Below are 17,035 nucleotides of genomic sequence, written 5' to 3'. Positions count from 1 at the left end.
CAATATCTATTATACTTTTTCTTCAGTTCCAGTTTAAGTTTCATGATGTTTTTTCACCCGTTTCAGAGTTTATAATGGGTGTGTATGGGACGGAATGTTGGGGCTAGAGTGAGGCAGCTCAACTGCTAGAGTGAGAGGAGCAAAAAAATTAATCTTAAAATCTTTTTTAAAACTGCTGCTGTGTCCGCAGCGTTTGCTCTACAGGTATGATTTTACCCTCAAAACGTAGCCATGGCTGTCCTCTTTCATCCAATGTGTTTACTATTGTCCTAGGTGTTATGGTTCTTTCATAAATGTCACCAATGCACAGCCTCCTCCCTCCAACTCTTCCATAGACTGTAATGTTAAAATGGCTCAGAAGGTTCGTTTGAAAATCAGAAGAGCATGGTGTCTTTCCACTGTCACCACGTCCATATAATAAGCTCCACAGGCATGAAAACTGAGAATTAGGTAGACTAGACATTGCTGTCGCTCACGGTGAAAGAATTTTGTCAATACGACTTTTACTTTTCATTTGGGAGCGATTTGTTTCGGCCTGACTTTTCTGTTCATTTTAAGCAGCAAAAGTGAGGCGCATGTCTGTGTACGTGTGTATGGAGCCATTGGGTGCGGTCACTATAGCAACCAGGCTCACACCTGCCTGCTTAACGAGCTCTGCCTGCCACTGTACCAAGATTCATCTTAAGCACTTCTCTTTCAACTGCTGCTGTGTCCACAGTGTTACAGCCATCATTTTACCCTCAAATTGTCGCCATTATTGTTCTCTTTCCAACACCGTATCTTTCAAAGCTCAGGCATTTAAACTTTTTAAACTGTGTGGATCAAAGTGGAGGGATCACATTTGAGTCATTCAGTGATTCAAAGAATATGACCTTTTAATATTCATTCAGATGTTTTCTGACTCTAAATGTTCTTTTCTCATTTCTTAGGGTTTTCTAATTTACATTTAAAACATTTTCAGTTTTTTTCCAACTCCTTCTTCTGTGTAACCTTCAGCTTTTAGCAGTTCAGCACCTTTGTTTTCAGGTTAAATTTGGTTTTTTTTTTGGTTTTTTTTAATCTCATTCAATATTTTTATCTCAAAATTCAGCAATTAATTCATTTCAGTGCATACATTCAGATTCAAGCATTCACACTGCAGTTTCTTCAGAAAATGCACTTTCTAGTTAGTGTGAATGCTTGAAAAGCATTCACAGTATTGTTATTCGAATCTTTATTATTATTCCATATTCCGTACGTTTTTTGGCATCTAACTCCTTCAAAACCGTTCAACTTAGAAAAACCATTCAAACATCGTTAGATTCCTATTATTTTGGACATGACTGCTTCTATTTTTCTCATTTTTAACATTTATATTTTTAATTTTATTCAACTTTATTCAACAAAAATTTATAATGTATTTCAATGGGGAGACCCTTCAAATTCTCATTCAACTTACTCATTTTTAAACTCTTACTACTTCCACATACATTGACATAGAGCCACCATTCAAACTTTAAAACGAAGACAAGACATTCAACTATTCAACTTGTATTTATCTTTTCAATATCTATTATACTTTTTCTTCAGTTCCAGTTTAAGTTTCATGATGTTTTTTCACCCATTTCAAAATTTATAATGGGTGTGTATGGGACGGAATGTTGGGGCTAGAGTGAGACAGCTCAACTGCTAGAGTGAGAGGAGCAAAAAAATTAATCTTAAAATCTTTTTTAAAACTGCTGCTGTGTCTGCAGCGTTTGCTCTACAGGTATGATTTTACCCTCAAAACGTAGCCATCGCTGTCCTCTTTCATCCAATGTGTTTACTATTGTACTAGGTGTTATGGTTCTTTCATAAATGTCACCAATGCACAGCCTCCTCCCTCCAACTCTTCCATAGACTCTAATGTTAAAATGGCTCAGAAGGTTCGTTTGAAAATCAGAAGAGCATGGTGTCTTTCCACTGTCACCACGTCCATATAATAAACTCCACAGACATGAAAACTGAGAATTTGGTAGACTAGACATTGCTGTCGCTCACAGTGAAAGAATTTTGTCAATACGACTTTTACTTTTCATTTGGGAACGATTTGTTTCGCCCTGACTTTTCTGTTCATTTTAAGCAGCAAAAGTGAGGTGCATGTCTGTGTACGTGTGTATGGAGCCACTGGGTGCGGTCACTATAGCAACCAGGCTCACACCTGCCTGCTTAACGAGCTCTCTCTGCCACTCTGCCAAGATTCATCTTAAACACTTCTCTTTCAACTGCTGCTGTGTCCACAGTGTTAAAGCCATCATTTTACCCTCAAAACGTCGCCATCGTTGTTCTTTTTCCAACATCTTGTCTTTCAAAGCTCAGAGATGTAAACTTTTTAAACTGTGTGGGTCCAAGTGGAGGGATCACATTTTAGTCATTCAGTGATTCAAAGAATATGACCTTTTAATATTCATTCAGATGTTTTCTGACTCTAAATGTTCTTTTCTCATTTCTTAGGGTTTTCTAATTTACATTTAAAACATTTTCAGTTTTTTTCCAACTTCTTCTTCTGTGTAACCTTCAGCTTTTAGCAGTTCAGCACTGTTGTTTTCAGGTTAAATTCGGTTTTTTTTTTTTTTATCTCATTCAAGATTTTTAACTTAAATTCAGTAATTAATTCATTTCAGTGCATACATTCAGATTCAAGCATTCACACTGCAGTTTCTTCAGAAAATGCACTTTCTAGTTCTATTTTATTCTTCCGTACGTTTTTTGAAAGCCTACTCCTTCAAAACCGTTCAACTTAGAAAAACCATTCAAACATCGTTAGATTCCTATTATTTTGGACATGACTGCTTCTATTTTTCTCATTTTTAACATTTATATTTTTAATTTTATTCAACTTTATTCAACAAAAATTTCCCATGTATTTCAATGGGGAGACCCTTCAAATTCTCATTCAACTTACTCATTTTTAAACTCTTACTACTTCCACATACATTGACATAGAGCCACCATTCAAACTTTAAAACGAAGACAAGACATTCAACTATTCAACTTGTATTTATCTTTTCAATATCTATTATACTTTTTCTTCAGTTCCAGTTTAAGTTTCATGATGTTTTTTCACCCGTTTCAAAATTTATAATGGGTGTGTATGGGACGGAATGTTGGGGCTAGAGTGAGAGAGCTCAACTGCTAGAGTGAGAGGAGCAAAAAAATTAATCTTAAAATCTTTTTTAAAACTGCTGCTGTGTCCACAGCGTTTGCTCTACAGCCGCCATTTTACCCTCAAAACGTAGCCATGGCTGTCCTCTTTCATCCAATGTGTTTACTATTGTACTAGGTGTTATGGTTCTTTCATAAATGTCACCAATGCACAGCCTCCTCCCTCCAACTCTTCCATAGACTCTAATGTTAAAATGGCTCAGAAGGTTCGTTTGAAAATCAGAAGAGCATGGTGTCTTTCCACTGTCACCACGTCCATATAATAAACTCCACAGGCATGAAAACTGAGAATTAGGTAGACTAGACATTGCTGTCGCTCACGGTGAAAGAATTTTGTCAATACGACTTTTACTTTTCATTTGGGAGCGATTTGTTTCGGCCTGACTTTTCTGTTCATTTTAAGCAGCAAAAGTGAGGCGCATGTCTGTGTACGTGTGTATGGAGCCCTTGGGTGCAGTCACTATAGCAACCAGGCTCACACCTGCCTGCTTAACGAGCTCTCTCTCTCACTCTGCCAAGATTCAACTTAAACACTTCTCTTTCAACTGCGGCTGTCTCCACAGTGTTACAGCCATCATTTTACCCTCAAAACGTCGCCATCGTTGTTCTCTTTCCAACATCTTGTCTTTCAAAGCTCAGAGATGTAAACTTTTTAAACTGTGTGGATCCAAGTGGAGGGATCACATTTTAGTCATTCAGTGATTCAAAGAATATGACCTTTTAATATTCATTCAGATGTTTTCTGACTCTAAAGGTTCTTTTCTCATTTCTTAGGTTTTTCTAATTTACAATTAAAACATTTTCAGCTTTTTTCCAACTTCTTCTTCTGTGTAACCTTCAGCTTTTAGAAGTTCAGCACTTTTGTTTTCAGGTTAAATTCGGACTTTTTTTTTTTATCTCATTCAATATTTTTAACTCAAAATTCAGCAATTAATTCATTTCAGTGCATACATTCAGATTCAAGCATTCACACTGCAGTTTCTTCAGAAAATGCACTTTCTAGTTGTGTGGATGCTTTAAGCATCCACACTATTGAGTTCCTGTTTCTCTTTATTCTTTATTATTATTATTCCGGGTGTTTCCGTACACTTTTCGCCGTTTAACTACTTCCACAATTTTTGTGCTATTGTAACCCAGTGTTAATTTGGTTATCTAGTGGGAGGGGCTATGAGCTCACGTGGCTTGTAGCTGTGCCAGAGAGCAAGCTGGGGTGAGCTAGCGGGGAATATCGCCTTCTGCAGTAGCCTTGAAAAGGACTATTGTTCGTTCTCCTGCCAGGTAAAAATCTGTTTCGTATGTATATTATACTATTCCATGTGTTATCATGTGTTTGCTATGATGTGATGTGTAGTAATGGTTATTAAGGTGCTAATCGCTAATCGAGGCTAAGCTAGCAAGCTCGACAATTAGCCGCCATGCTAAGCGGACGTTGGTAGCCAAGTTCGTATGTCACTAAGGGGCTATGAGCTCACGTGGCTTGTAGCTGTGCCAGAGAGCAAGCTGGGGTGAGCTAGCGGGGAATATCGCCTTCTGCAGTAGCCTTGAAAAGGACTATTGTTCGTTCTCCTGCCAGACGCTTCGCTGCTGTGCTGCCTTACTGCTGTGCTGCCTCGCTGCTGTGCTGCCTCGCTGCTGTGCTGCCTTACTACTGTGCTGCCTTACTGGTGCCATTAAAGGACAAGCGGCCGCCATCCCTTCATCCATCCGGACCTTGATTATTTGGACCGAAGTACTCACACACACGCCCGCACTCAGTGCCATACACTCTCTTTATTTTGCTGGCCAGCTAATACCATTTGTTTGTTTTGTTTTGTTTTCATTCACAAAGACTATCCAAAGACATTTTGGTTATTGTCAAATAGACACTCTTTGATTACGGACTGAGGAGGTTGTGGTGTTACAACCCCAGGACTGAGAAAAAGGACTCTTTACATAATATATTCACTTGTCTCCTGGTTAGGAAAAGTGACTATTGATGGAAATATTTTTCTTCTTCTTGTCTTTGTGTACATTGTATCCCAGAGAAGTTTTAAGTTGTTCAGGTTGAAACATTTGCACTTAAAGTCGGTTAAGTTTCCTTTGATATATCAGTGTCAAGCTGATGTTTAAGAGGGTATGTTAAGGACAGATGTGCTCCAGTCCATCAATCCTTTAAAGTGCTGGACACCGATGGTAAATTGCCATCAGACCCTAAATAAATTGTCCTCTGCTGTTATCCATATTGCTTCACTCATTCTTTGGTGAGTAGACGTATTGGTTACAACTAAGAGTAGTAGGAAAAAATTGGCGCCCGAACAGGGACTGGAGCGCATCACTAACTTTATCCTGAAGCACATGCTCAGACATCTGTGAATTCATCTACTGCTTTGCAGAGAGAGACAATGGAGTTTTGTGACAGGTATGGTTTTGATCCAGAGTACACTGTTTTGTTAAAAGGGGCTAAAGCCGGGATTAAACTACAAGAGGTGCAAAGAGCATTCGCTTTGCTGGATCACGTTGTCAAAATTCAACAAATAGATAGTCTCCCTGACACTATTTTGTGTCAGTTCATGGAGTGCATTACCCCAATGCTCTTAGATGGAGAACATTCAGCAGATGGGGAGTGTTGGGAGGTTATTCAGATAGATGAGTACTGTCCTCAGGGACCTGACAGTTTTCACCTGGCGCATGATGTGGTCCCCCTCGCTCGAGCAATTGATGATGTGACTGCTAGTTTCAGAGAACAAGTAAACGAACTGGCATTAGCATATAATGTGAGCCCCATGACTTTAAATCAGGCTGCAGTGAGTCACATGTGTGGGAAAAATGATACATATAAGGGGTTAGCTACCTCAACTCCTGCCTTGGGAGTTAAAACTCAGTCCACACCAGGTCCCAGGTCAACTGCCGCCTGTGATGATGGCCATGTGCCCAAGGCTAAACAGGCACTTGATGCGGACTCCCTGCTTGTTGATCCTTTGCCAGCGGAGGTTCAGAGAGTCATTGTGGAGCACATTGTAAAACATGACTCGCCCGTGCACACTCCCTCTGGTTTTGAGCTCCGCTCATTTTCAGGAAACTCTCCAAAACCCCCTAATGAGGTAGAGTACAGGGTATGGCGACTTAGAGCTAAACAGGTACTAAATGACTCTACCCTTTCCGAAGGGCAGCAGCGCCGTGTTTTCCTCGATAGCTTGGCTAGCCCTGCTTTGAATGTGGCCCTTTCTATTGGGTCTCAAGCATCACCAAAAGACTATCTCGATGAGCTTGACAAGGCTTATGGCAATGTCACTGGAGGTGAAGAGCTGTATATCCAGTACCTAGAGACTCATCAGAATAGTGGAGAAAAGGCATCTGATTACTTGCGCCGACTCCAGACGTTGCTGCAGGAGGTAGTTGACGGTAATGGCATACCTAGAAGTGATTTTGATGTTCAGCTACTAAAGCAGTTCCTCAGAGGTTGCTGGGATGACTCTCTAATTGCCACTCTGCATCTAAAAGAAATAGTGGGATCTGCACATCATGTTATTCCCACTTTCTCAGAGCTGCTTTTTAAAATCAGAACGCATGAGAAAGAGAGTCAGTTAAAAGAAATGCGCAGGAGACGTTACATGAGCGGCACCTCAACTAAAGTGCAGGCTCGAACACTCGTAGCCACAGATGACGGCAGGCATTCTGGCACACCTCCCACAGCGCTGGATGCTTGTACCAGAGAGCAACTGGAGGAAAGAATCAGGCAGCTAGAAGCAGAGCTAATGAACAGCTCATCTGCAGCAAATTCTCAGTGTCCCAAAAGTGATAAAACTAGGCAGAAGCTATCGCACAGAACCAAAATCCACAATCCAGCTCCACCAACTCCTGCTAGGCTACCTGGTGATCATAAAAGGGTTGGGAAATTTTGCTATAATTGTGGGGAGGATTCACATATGTTGCCACAATGTTCAAACCCAACCAATGCCATATTAGTGCAAAAGAAATTGTGTGAGAGGCACAGTGCTGGGCAAAGCCAGTGTTCAATGGCTCAGCGACAGAATAGTCCACAGTCCAACTTGCCTTTAAACCAGTAGGAGCTCCTGCTGTGGAACGAGCAGGAGCTGATGGTCAGAGCAGTTCCAAGCCTTCAAGCCAGTGCATGTACGAAGCCCCAGCTCCAACGGTGCCTCCCCAGTTTCCTCAGGGTCTAATTGGGGAGCCTTGTGATGGTTTAGCATGGTTAGATCAAGTTCCGTGTCGGTGTTTAATTGACACCGGGTCCCAAGTGTCAATAATATCAGAGTCATTCTATTCTCGCTATCTTTCTCATAGAGAACTGTTCTCTATAAAAGAGGTACTGGACATCGAAGGTGCGGCTGGACAAAAGGTACCATATGTGGGGTACATTGAGGCTAAAGTTCAGTTCCCTGAAAGTGCTTGTGGCACAGACAAGTGTTTCAACATCTTAGCATTAGTTAGTCCAGATCAATCGTACAATGATAAGTTTTCTCTTCTTGTGGGCACAAATGTGTTAGGTCCCATGCTAAAAGACTGTCAAAAAAAGGGTGGAGCAAAGTTTCTGCAGACTCTACCCATTGACACTAACTGGGTCATGGCATATACCAAATGTTTCAAGCAGGCTGACCCCCAAGCAGACGAGGTCAAAGCCCTCCGTGTTGCACTCTCCAGCAAGGTACCGGTGCATTTGAAACCAGGTGAGGTGTATACTTTGAAAGCCATCTGCCACACTAAACCTGGGAGCGATAAATTTCAGGCTCTTGTGTGTAGCTCGGAGGACACACCTACACCAGGGGGGTTTATCATCTATGACCAGATAGTTGATGTAAAACCTATGTCTCACTGTAAGTTTAAAGTTGCGGTCAAAAATGCCTCTCGGCGGGGCATCACACTGTATCCTGGGACAGCTATTGCTGAGTGCTCCCCCATTGATTGGGCGGTTCCTGTTGCACTCCCTGATCTGAATCCCCAGCCCGAAGATGCTCCTCTGCAGGCACAGTCCCTGCTAGCTTCTCATAGCGAGGACAGTAACCAATCTGCCGTGCTTCTTGGCCTTGATTTTGGGGACAGCCCGATATCACCACAATTCAAAGAGCACATACAGGCTAGAATTGTCAAAGAAGCATCAGATGCTTTCTCGAAACATGATCTTGACGTTGGTAGTGTGACGGGGGTCAGTCACCGCATTGAGTTAGAACCTCATGTCCCATTCAAAGAGCGGACAAGACGTGTTTCGCCCGCTGATTTCAATGATTTGAAAAGACACCTCCAAGACCTTTTGGCAACAGGCATTATAGAGGAGTCACATAGCCCCTATGCCTCTCCAGTAGTGCTTGTAAGGAAAAAGAATGGGGAACTGCGAATGGTTGTAGATTACCGGAGACTAAACAACCTCACCAAAAAGGACGCATACCCATTGCCTCGTATAGAGGAGACGTTCACTCTGCTCTCTGGTTCAAAATGGTTCACTGTTTTAGATCTCAAGAGCGGGTACTATCAACTTGAAGTTGAGCCATGTGATCGACCCAAGACAGCATTTACAACGCCGTTTGGAACATGGCAATTTCGGAGGATGCCTCAAGGCTTGACTAACTCCCCTGCCACGTTTCAACGGACAATGGAGAAAGTGATGGAGGGAATTAACCTCCAGGAGGTTGTTGCATTTCTAGATGACCTCATAATCTTCTCCAACTCACTGGAAGAGCATGAAGAGCGGGTGATGAAGGTCCTTAAGCGCATTGCTGAGTTTGGTCTGAAGTTATCCCCTTCTAAATGCAAGTTCTTCCAAACCTCCGTGAAATATCTGGGGCATGTAATATCTGCCCAGGGGATCCAGCCTGACCCAGACAAAATTACTGCTGTGAAAGACTGGCCATGCCCACAAACTGCCAAAGAGCTTCGGTCATTCCTAGGTTTCACGGGGTATTACAGGCGGTTTGTGAGGGATTATTCTTGCATTGTCAGGCCTCTCAATGACTTGTTAAAGGGAGAACTAGCCCCCAGGCATAAAGGCCAAAAACATTGGCCACGAACAAAGTCACCCTCACTTGGGGCAAAATGGACCCCTGCCTGCCAGGCTGCTTTTGACCTTATCGTTGAAAAACTGATTTCAGCACCTGTTCTGGCTTTCGCCAACTGGCAGCTCCCGTACGTAGTACACACAGATGCCAGTATGTCAGGCCTGGGAGCAGCGTTGTATCAGGTTCAAGACGGCCAGACTCGAGTAGTAGCTTATGCTAGTCGTGGCCTCTCCAAAAGCGAAAAGAATTACCCTGTACATAAATTAGAATTTCTCGCCCTCAAGTGGGCAGTAAGTGAGAAGTTCCATGATTATTTGTATGGGGCTAATTTCAAGGTGCTGACTGATAACAACCCTTTGACGTATGTGTTGACCAGTGCGAAGCTTGATGCTGCAAGTCACAGATGGCTTGCTTCTCTGTCGATTTACAACTTTGACATACACTACAAATCTGGCCAACATAACACTGATGCTGACGGGCTCTCTAGGAGGCCTCATGGACCCTCAGAGGAGGACGAGGAGTCCCTGGAGACAGACAGAAGAATCTCCAGCATGCTGGACTGTGCTAGTTTGTCCCCTGAGGAGTTTAAAGTTCTCGATGGGGAGGCAATGAGTACTGTGTGTAAGCGTCATAGTGTCAATGTCAACACGATCTTAGGTGAAGGCACACAGACAGTCGACACTGTAATCCCTGCCGTGGAAACACTCTTGTGCAATGACAGTGCGGTTCCTGATGACCTTGAGGATCCGGTCCCCCTACCTGGCCAGTCAGCCCTACCAGGAATGTCTATGGTGGACTGGTATCAGTTACAGAGAAATGACAGCTCTTTAGCCCGCATCATAGGCATTTTAGAGACTGGGGATGAGACTTTTGACAGAAAGTCTGAGGAACCTGAGGTGGTTCTGTTTTTACGGGAGAAATCAAAGTTACTTCTAGTTGATGGGGTGCTATACCGTAGAGTTTTTGATCAAAAGGGGAAGGCCTTCCATCAACTTGTCATCCCTAATAGCCATCGAGAGAGAGCTTTCCAAGGTGTTCATGACGAGACAGGTCACATGGGTATTGAGAGAACCTTAGAACTGGCTAGAGCGAGGTTTTACTGGCCAAAAATGGCTAGCTACATTGAGAACAAGTGTAAAACATGTGAGAGGTGTGTGAAACGAAAGGCACGAGTGCAGAAAGCCTCTAAACTTGTCAACATCAAAGTCAGTGGTCCCCTCGAGTTAGTGTGCATAGATTTTCTGACAATAGAACCCGATTCGAGAGACACCAGGAACATCCTAGTACTAACTGATCATTTTACAAAATATGCACAGGCATATCCCACGAGAGATCAGACAGCGAAAACGGTGTCCACAGTGTTATGGGAGAACTTCATCAGTCACTACGGGTTTCCTCGCAGAATCCATAGTGATCAAGGTGCTTGTTTTGAATCTGAAATAGTGGCAGAGCTTTGTAAACTAGCAGGGATTACAAAGTCCCGTACGACACCCTACCATCCACGTGGAAATCCAGTGGAAAGATTCAACAGGACTCTGTTGGACCTCCTCGGAACTCTGGAGGATAAGAAAAAAGAGGAGTGGAGGAAGTATGTTCGCCCCCTTGTACATGCTTATAACTGTACAAAACATGACGCAACTGGAGAAGCGCCCTTCCTTCTGATGTTTGGTAGAGAGCCACGCCTTCCGATTGATCTCTGTTTTGGACATAGTCCACGTGGCCACAGCACCAGAACACATATTCAGTATGTACGAGAACTAAAGAGTAGGCTGAAGTATGCATACGACCTAGCCTCAAGAAATGCTGAGAAGAGACAATTGTTGAACAAAAGACGCTGGGATGCTAAGGTTACTGCCCTTCCATTGGAAGTGGGTGACAGAGTCCTGGTAAGGAATCTGAGCCTAAGAAAGAAACACAAAATCTCTGATAAGTGGGAGCCTATTGTGCACATCGTTGTTAAGCAGACGGATGAGTCTATCCCGGTTTATGTGATTAGGCCAGAGGATGCAGAGGGCAGAGAGCGAGTTCTGCATCGTGACATGCTTCTTCCCTGTGGGTTCCTACCGGTTAACCTGCAATGTGACAGTCAGGATGTGCTAACCAGTTCGGTTCAACCTCTCATGAGAGTGGATGCAGGGAGCAACACAGAAGAAACTCGGCTGGAGGAGGAGTTTGGGCAAGACGAGGAAATAAACTTTACATCCAGCCAATTTCCTGACAATGACTTGTTGGCGGATCAAAGGGATGTTCTGGGAGAACAGGAGGCGTCCCAGCCACAGTATCCTCTGAATCCTGGGGCACCTGAATTCATTGTAGATCTGACAGGATCGGAGACAGCAAACGATGAGGAGGTGCTCAGCCCAGCCCCAACATGTGGTAGGCCACAAAGGAGGAGAGTGCCACCGGCTTATCTCAGTGACTATCAGGTCGGCTACAAAGTCGATTGTAAGCATCACAGTTCCAATGTGCCGATGACACTTGCATTGCTCAATAACTTTTTCCTGTCATTACAACAACAGATTGCTGGGTTAGTGCAATCTCTGTCGGGTGATAGTGACGGGGACGTCACACTTTAAGCAGGGGTGGATGTAACCCAGTGTTAATTTGGTTATCTAGTGGGAGGGGCTATGAGCTCACGTGGCTTGTAGCTGTGCCAGAGAGCAAGCTGGGGTGAGCTAGCGGGGAATATCGCCTTCTGCAGTAGCCTTGAAAAGGACTATTGTTCGTTCTCCTGCCAGGTAAAAATCTGTTTCGTATGTATATTATACTATTCCATGTGTTATCATGTGTTTGCTATGATGTGATGTGTAGTAATGGTTATTAAGGTGCTAATCGCTAATCGAGGCTAAGCTAGCAAGCTCGACAATTAGCCGCCATGCTAAGCGGACGTTGGTAGCCAAGTTCGTATGTCACTAAGGGGCTATGAGCTCACGTGGCTTGTAGCTGTGCCAGAGAGCAAGCTGGGGTGAGCTAGCGGGGAATATCGCCTTCTGCAGTAGCCTTGAAAAGGACTATTGTTCGTTCTCCTGCCAGACGCTTCGCTGCTGTGCTGCCTTACTGCTGTGCTGCCTCGCTGCTGTGCTGCCTCGCTGCTGTGCTGCCTTACTACTGTGCTGCCTTACTGGTGCCATTAAAGGACAAGCGGCCGCCATCCCTTCATCCATCCGGACCTTGATTATTTGGACCGAAGTACTCACACACACGCCCGCACTCAGTGCCATACACTCTCTTTATTTTGCTGGCCAGCTAATACCATTTGTTTGTTTTGTTTTGTTTTCATTCACAAAGACTATCCAAAGACATTTTGGTTATTGTCAAATAGACACTCTTTGATTACGGACTGAGGAGGTTGTGGTGTTACAACCCCAGGACTGAGAAAAAGGACTCTTTACATAATATATTCACTTGTCTCCTGGTTAGGAAAAGTGACTATTGATGGAAATATTTTTCTTCTTCTTGTCTTTGTGTACATTGTATCCCAGAGAAGTTTTAAGTTGTTCAGGTTGAAACATTTGCACTTAAAGTCGGTTAAGTTTCCTTTGATATATCAGTGTCAAGCTGATGTTTAAGAGGGTATGTTAAGGACAGATGTGCTCCAGTCCATCAATCCTTTAAAGTGCTGGACACCGATGGTAAATTGCCATCAGACCCTAAATAAATTGTCCTCTGCTGTTATCCATATTGCTTCACTCATTCTTTGGTGAGTAGACGTATTGGTTACACTATTTTCACCGTTCAAACTTTAAACTATTCAGCTATTTTTGCTAATTCCTGCTACGATTTTTGCTATTTTTAACTATTATACTTTTTAAAATATTAAGCTTTTTTCCTTTAATTTGTCCCATTGAAATGAATGGGAAACTTCTGCAATTCTGCTAAATTTTGCCTGTTTTTGAAACTTAACTACTTCCTCATATTTTCACCTAGAACAACCATTCAAATTTTAAAATGTTCACAAATTATTTGGCTATTCAGGTATGATTCAGCTTTTTCAAATCTTTTACTGTTTTACTTTTATGCCTCTTAAAGTTTTGAGTTGCAAAATTTTGATTTTTCACAAAATACATGCGTTGTTATGGTTGCTATGCTGTTGCCTTCCAGTGTGCCACTGAAGCTTTTGCAGTCTTCTCTTCATGTCCGAACAACTGTTTGCTACTTGCTCAATTTTCACTCAACTTCCACAAATTATACATCAAAACGTAGGTATTTTTGCTGGCTTTCAGAAAATGTCACTATCATTGTTGTGGGATTTATAGAACTTTCGCAAATCTCCTCAGACTAACACAAGGTCAGAAAACTCTCCATATAAAGTCAATGGAGAGCTCGTTCAAAATCATCGCTGGATTTCTGTAATGAGAGGCATATTCGAATCGTCATATCTCCTTAACGAAGCAACTTTAAGACATGAGGCTTGTCCCCGAATATCTTCAGACACTCCTGACGCTCACAATTCAAGAATTTCTTTCTCACCTATTACCGTTCTGAAATGAGTTGGACTTGTTTGAGGGTAGGAAATTCGTCCGTCGCTCAGATTTCTTCAGATTTCAAACTGTGGAAATGAACCACTTTTTTCTCTCGTCATAACTTTTTGTTGGATTTCCACAGAGACCTGAAAATTTCCATGACTGTTCACCAAAGCCTGCTGTCTCTTACGGTGAAAGAATGATATCGATACTCCAAATAGATTTCGAGTTACAAAGCGTTGTTTGAGGGGAAGTCAAGACAGTTTTTGCTTCGCTCTACTCAGTTATGGTGCATTAGAAGTCAAATATCTTTAATAATTCATATTGTAATGATAAATTGTAAACACTGGAAGATTCCCCCATCTCTTCTGAACAAAACGGTGTAAGAATGACCGCTCTAGCCCCTACGGTTAGGAAATTATGGTCATTTGTTTGAGGGGAGTCGTCACTATGAGAAATAGGCTGCAATAATCCTGTGCCTCTCTGTGCCTGCGTGTAAAAAGGTGCACCTGTTTTGGCGGGAAAACGTAAACAGCCACTCTGATTGGTGGATTCAAATTCAGCAGCTCCCAGGCTGACCTAGAAACTTACTTCTCTCTCCCTGTGTGTGTGTGTGTGTGTGTGTGTGTGTGTGTGTGTGTGTGTGTGTGTGTGTGTGTGTGTGTGTGTGACAGAGAGAGAGAGGGAGAGAGAGAGAGAGAGAGAGAGAGAGAGAAAGCCTTTTAATGGGATGATCTCATTCTAAGATTCTAATTTAATATATTTAGACTGGGTGACTGAATTTGATCTTGGTAGTGTGTCTCTCTGTGCATCAATCATATCTGAGGTCTCCCGTTTCCTCTCTCGTCATATCTCAGCGACGGTTGTACATAGAGCAATGAAAATCGCAGTCAAAGTACACCAAAGTCCGCTGATTCAGCCAGTAGAAGAATTATGCTTCTAGTCCACCTCGTTTTTGAGTTACACAACGTTTTGTAACTCCAAAAAACGGCGTTTTTCGCCTCTCACCGCGATCTAATTCTGACTGCTCATCAACCTGTTTTTCTAGGCGCCCTCCCTCTTTCCCAGTGGCGCAGTTGGTAATGACACGGGTCTGCAAACCAAAGGTCGCCGGTTCGATTCCACCTTGGTCAACATTTTTTTTCCCTACAAATTAATACACTGTCACAGACCAGTAAAAAGACTGCAAAAATCCTGTTTCTCTCTCTCTGTGTGTGTTTGTGTGTGTGTGTGTGTGTGTGTGTGTGTGTGTGTGTGACAGAGGGAGAGAGAGAGGGAGAATGCCTTTTAATGGGATGATCCCATTGAAAGATTTAAATTTTATATATTTAGACTGGTTGACTGAATTGGATCTTGTGTGTGTGTGTGTGTGTGTGTGTGTGTGTGTGTGTGTGTGTGTGTGTGTGTGTGTGTGTTTGTTTAGTGGGAGAAAGAGAACCCTACCCGTATTTGGCAGCATGTCATTGTAGGATTTAAATTGAATATAGTTAGACTGGTTGACTGGATTAGAGCCTGTGTTTTTGTGTCCCTCAGTGCATGTGTGTTTCCTTATGTGTACATATTTCTGATTGTGTGGCTGTTATATATTTTTTTTGCTGATTTTTTTCATTTAACAAGTATATTTTAGGGACCCTCAGCATGTTCAGCATTTTTTCAGCTGTCCATTTTGCTTTTCCAATTTTTCTGTTTAACTTATTACTATTGTGCTAAATCATACTATTTCTGCTATTTTATAAGATTTGTGCTTAATATACTATTTCTGCTATTTTATAAGATTTCTACTAAATCATAGTACAGTATTTCTGCTTTTTATAGGATTTGTGCTAAAACAAAGTATTTCTACTAAATGTAGTATTTATGCTTAATCATACCATTTCTGCTTTTTATAGGATTTGTGCTTAATATAGTATTTCTGCTAAATTATAGTATTTCTGCCAAATTATAATATTTGTGCTAAAACATAGTCTTAATTTAAAATTACAATATTCATAGTTCATCACAGTGTCTCTGGTAAATCACAATATTTCTGCTCTGTTGTACTATTTTTCTAAATCATAGTGTTTCTGTAATGTTTAAGTATTTTTTGCTAAATATATTCTTTCTGTTATCTTATACTATTTCTCCTAAATTCTTGTATTTTTGAGAAGTTATCATGTTTCTGGTAAGTTACAATATTTCTGCTAAATTCTGCTATGGTATTGTATTTCTGCCAAGTATTATGTTTCCTCTAAGATATTGCAGTTCTGCTAAGTTATTCCATTTTAGCAAACTTCTTTTGCTTCTGCAAAGTTTTTACAATTTCTGCAACTTTTCAGCTTTTTCAGCTACTTTTTGCATACAGCTTCAGCTTTAAGCATCCACACTGCATTTTCGCAGGAAATGCAAATTTTTCTAGTTCTATTTTATTCTTCCGTACGTTTTTTGAAAGCCTACTCCTTCAAAACCGTTCAACTTAGAAAAACCATTCAAACATCGTTAGATTCCTATTATTTTGGACATGACTGCTTCTATTTTTCTCATTTTTAACATTTATATTTTTAATTTTATTCAACTTTATTCAACAAAAATTTCCCATGTATTTCAATGGGGAGACCCTTCAAATTCTCATTCAACTTACTCATTTTTAAACTCTTACTACTTCCACATACATTGACATAGAGCCACCATTCAAACTTTAAAACGAAGACAAGACATTCAACTATTCAACTTGTATTTATCTTTTCAATATCTATTATACTTTTTCTTCAGTTCCAGTTTAAGTTTCATGATGTTTTTTCACCCGTTTCAGAGTTTATAATGGGTGTGTATGGGACGGAATGTTGGGGCTAGAGTGAGACAGCTCAACTGCTAGAGTGAGAGGAGCAAAAAAATGTATCTTAAAATCTTTTTTAAAACTGCTGCTGTGTCTGCAGCGTTTGCTCTACAGGTATGATTTTACCCTCAAAATGTAGCCATCGCTGTCCTCTTTCATCCAATGTGTTTACTATTGTACTAGGTGTTATGGTTCTTTCGTAAATGTCACCAATGCACAGCCTCCTCCCTCCAACTCTTCCATAGACTCTAATGTTAAAACGGCTCAGAAGGTTGGTTTGAAAATCAGAAGAGCATGGTGTTTTTACACTGTCACCACGTCCATATAATAAGCTCCACAGGCATGAAAACTGAGAATTAGGTAGACTGGACATTGCTGCCGCTCACGGTGAAAGAATTTCGTCAATACGACCTATACTTTTCATTTGGGAGCGATTTGTTTCGGCCTGACTTTTCTGTTCATTTTAAGCAGCAAAAGTGAGGCGCATGTCTGTGTACGTGTGTATGGAGCCATTGGGTGCGGTCACTATAGCAACCAGGCTCACACCTGCCTGCTTAACGAGCTCTGCCTGCCACTGTACCAAGATT

The sequence above is a fragment of the Astatotilapia calliptera genome, chromosome 14, assembly GCF_964374335.1.
Source record: "Astatotilapia calliptera chromosome 14, fAstCal68.1, whole genome shotgun sequence".
NCBI classification, from domain to species: Eukaryota; Metazoa; Chordata; class Actinopteri; order Cichliformes; family Cichlidae; genus Astatotilapia; species Astatotilapia calliptera.
The sequence above is the reverse complement of the archived record's forward strand: the minus strand, read 5'-3'. Positions refer to the sequence as shown.